The sequence below is a fragment of the Pseudophryne corroboree genome, chromosome 11 (genome assembly GCF_028390025.1).
Source record: "Pseudophryne corroboree isolate aPseCor3 chromosome 11, aPseCor3.hap2, whole genome shotgun sequence".
NCBI lineage: Eukaryota > Metazoa > Chordata > Amphibia > Anura > Myobatrachidae > Pseudophryne > Pseudophryne corroboree.
Genome location: NC_086454.1, coordinates 254,436,522 through 254,440,611, shown reverse-complemented (window position 1 = coordinate 254,440,611; position 4,090 = coordinate 254,436,522). Strand labels below are relative to the sequence as shown.

The window sequence follows — 4,090 nt, the reverse complement described above, 5'->3', positions numbered from 1 at the left end:
GGCAAGGATGACCTGTAATCGTCATTGGTTAGTGCTTTGGTAAAATCCCTTTTAGTACCCATGTTAGTAACCTTACTGCCTGCTCTTACCCTCCCCCCAACTTCTCCCCCAATACGTTCATTTAGTCACAAAAAAAACATACAGGATAAAAATTCTAATACCAAAACACAGCTAAAATCCACAGAAAAAGTCCCAATAATGGACTGATAAAGCACACTCATCAACGATTCAGGAGTGGTGCGCATCAGTGACTTACTATCATACCATATTGTATATGCCCAATCCCGTCCGATCTTGGAAGCTATTCAGTATAGGGCCAAGCCAGTATCGGGTGGGAGACCCCCAGGGAATACTCGGTTTAGTAGGTCTATAATATATATCTACAAACTCAAATCTAATGTTGACAGCAGATTGGTCTTACTTTTATTTTTCAGCTGCCCTGGGCTACACTCATCAGTCACAGGTTTGTTGGGAGTATATGAGAGCTACACTGTATACTGTGCAATAACGTTAATTAGGACAGCACTATTTGATCTGCAGTATAGTAGGTGTGCAGATTTCGGTAGAAGGATCAATTATGATTCCCCGCTGAGTATTACCCAATGAGGGGCATAAGAATGTAATATATTCTATTCTAGTTCATCGCTTACTGCCCATATTGATTTATTTGATTCATTCTATTCGTTCTTAGTAGACATTATTTTAAAGTAACAAGTAAAAGTTATGTTTTAACTTTCTTCAGTTAGACATATCATAACGTCCTTTCTAAGAGTGCGCCAAAAAAGGAGTCTTTTTCTTTTTTGTCTTTGATATGTGTAATTTGTTGGTGTCATGTTCCCTTCAGAGCTGTATATATAGGAAACAGTAATAATATCACTCATGAAAATTGTAGTTTTATGTGGATAGTGTTAGCCTGAGCAATACAATATATTTTTGTATGTGTATTGCAAGATCTGTTATATACAATATAGGAACCTTTATTATGTGATAGAGATATTGCAAGGCTTTGGCTCAAGTGCAGCGCCCAAGTCATTTAAAAACATTATTACTAATGTCTAGTAATTTGCTTATATATTGTATAGTGTTCTCCTTTTATCAGTGCCGTTTGTAAGAGTGGTGCCAGCTGTGCAATCGCATGGGGCGCCGGTCTGTGACTATTGTGTGCAGTATTCTATCCAGTCTGGCCAGCCGCATAGAATACTGTGAAAAGTCGCTTCCAAAATGGCCGCTGCCTGAGAGAGGACAGTTTTGATGGATGCTAGAGGAGACGGTGGCCATTTTGGGAGGGACATCTAGATGGACCCGGAGGCAGGAGGCAGGAAATGGCACATTAGTACTGTGAATGTGGTGGAGGTGGCAGCAGCAGCAGAGGGAGCAGGCTAGCAGCTGCTGCATGAAACAACCCCTGACAATGAGCAGGACCAGCTACAGTGACAATTTTAAGTTGCTGCATTGTTATTATTACTAAGTGAGGCATGGTGCAAGGGGCATTACTGTGTGGGGATAACAAGGGGTATTGCTGTGTTGGGCATAATATGGTTAAGGTAGTAATTTTCCTGCAAAACCATACCCATTTTAGCAAGACCACGCCCATTTCAACAAGATACACCCTTTTATGTGTGGCACACATTCGCCCCCATGACTATGGGGGGGGACATTTTCTTTGTGTTCTGCCTTTTAAAACTCTACCCTTCCTTGTCAGCAGGCATATTTTGTGCAGAAACATGTATTATCATGTATTAAATACATTATATATCAAACCTTTATTATGTTACAGTCTATTTTAAGTTTTTTATAAAGACAAAGAATTGTTCTGCTGGCCTGGTATATTTTGTCTACATTCATCATTATGACAAAAATGAAATGTCAACATGATTAAATGTCGACAAAACAGCCCCAGTGGGATTAGTCCTAATTCTCACCCCACAGCCTGGCCCTAACTCTCCCTCCTGCAGCCTAAGGAATTGTACAGAATGTTGACATTTCACATAATAATATTATGCAGTTGTTGACATGGCGACATTTCAACAATGTCAACATAATAACTGTTGACATTGTGGTGTCAACATTATGGCTGTCAACATTTTGATTGTTGACATGGCGACTGCATCCCATTATGTTTTTGTTATTCCAGTGCAGCTAAAATAAATAGAAATGTAGGCTTTTATTAAAGCCTTAAGAATTTGTACAGAGTACATAGGCGTAGCTGGGTAGACTGCAGATTGTATGAACTTATTAAAGGGGTCAGACCTGTTGGTATTTTGAGAATCTAACAACACAACTGTACAATATAAAAAGGAAATTCTACAATTGAGTTTCCGAAGTAAACCTTAATTAAAAAAATACTATCGAAAATACTGGATCAACATGACAAAAAAAGTTATAAGAAATTAAAGTTAGCAAAATTCCCAAAATGTTTTTAAAAAATGATGGTTTAAATATATTTTATAACAATATTCATTTGTCTCTGAGTAGTGATATCTAAATATATTATAAAGGACAAATATCAATACATTTTATAAATCCAATTACATAATCTGAACATCAGAGCCTCACTGTATCTTAAACAAAACATTTTTTTTCATCTCAGCATCTAGATTCCTTCTGAGACATATTGTGCTATAGACAGCACAGACCATATATATGTATCTATTCCAAGCCAGGTGCAGACAATATTACATTTTGATTTCTCTTTTGCAATAAACGAAAAAAATCATTTTTAGGTCTTATGGGAAAGTGTTGATTGATCTGTACCTTTTACAGCATTAATTTGTGGTTATGAAATCTTGGTGCCCTGAGAATCCTGTTCAGCTTTTCCCCCCTTAGCAATGAAGGATGTAGACAGGTGGAAAAAGTAAATAAACCTAATTTGTAAGCTCTGCTTTTTGCTGAAGATGTGACAGATTTTCGACTGAAAATAAATGCACAGGAGAAGTTCAACGATAATATTTACTGAAAGTTACTCCAAAAACAGGAAATGGAATGGTACTTAGATGTATGGGGGCATCAGATCATCTGCGTGAACATCAGTCATCTGAGAACCCTCAGGTTATTCAGGATGGCCGGGAAATTCACACTTTCCGGGGCAAGTGAAGCTTTTTCCAAGGATACAGCCACTGGCTTTGTCACATCCAGGAAACAGGGCCAACACGCTCCAGTTTTTGTGACGCTTCTCTGTTGCCACCCCCCATATGCCAGCAGTATTTCAATCATGCAGCAGCATTTGGGGCACTGTGAAAGACATCACAGCCCTCTATCTGTAAATGCGCAGTGGAGCTTCTACGCTTGCACAGATCTAACAACATCGGAGATTAATGTAGACCAGTGGTTCCCAATGTTTTTTGTATCATGGCACCCTAGAGTGTCAGAATTTTTTTCATGGCACCTCAAGGTCAAAAGTTTCTTATTGAGAAATTTACAAGAAAAATTACATTAAATATTAATTGTATTTATACATTGTCATTCTGTTCAATTGTGTGGTAAGGGACAAGATTTGCTTCTGTTTGTCCATACAGTTTAGGATTGGAAGCCACAAGCACTGGTTTTGCCTATTACATTGACTATAAATAATTTGAATTGGTCCTGGCTCACCAATCCAAGGCACCCCTGCAAGTCTCCCAAGGCACCCCAGGGTGCCACGGCACACAGTTTGAGAACCACTGACGTAGACTGTGGAGTTACACACATCTCTGTATTATGCGGATTGCTAGGACTATTAAAAATTACCTTAAAATGAAACTCATGTGACACTACATGGGCAGCATTGTCCCTTTCCACAATCTCCAGTACGTGAGAATTTGGGGCTCTCATAAAATGGGTTGGGTATTTAAGGTCGACAGTAAGTAGGTCGACAATGCTTGGGTCAACCACTATTAGTCAACAGTAAGTAGGGCAACAGGGATTCTAGGTCGACAGGGTCTTTAGGGCGGCATGGTCTAGGCCAACAGGTCAAAAGGTCAACATGAGTTTTTTATTTTTGTTGTTGTTGTTTTCTCAATACAGTGACCGGGAACCCCAATTAGTGCACCGTGTCCCCTCGCATGGCTCACTTCGCTCACCATGTTTCGGGCAAGGTGCCTCGCTCCGCTAC

General features: G+C 39.4%; 1 pseudogene; it reads left to right on the top strand.

The window, feature by feature from the left end:
* The first annotated feature begins 250 nt into the window (after nucleotides 1-250).
* Nucleotides 251-368, top strand: LOC134971280 (5S ribosomal RNA; annotated as a pseudogene).
* Nucleotides 369-4,090: the final 3,722 nt, after the last annotated feature.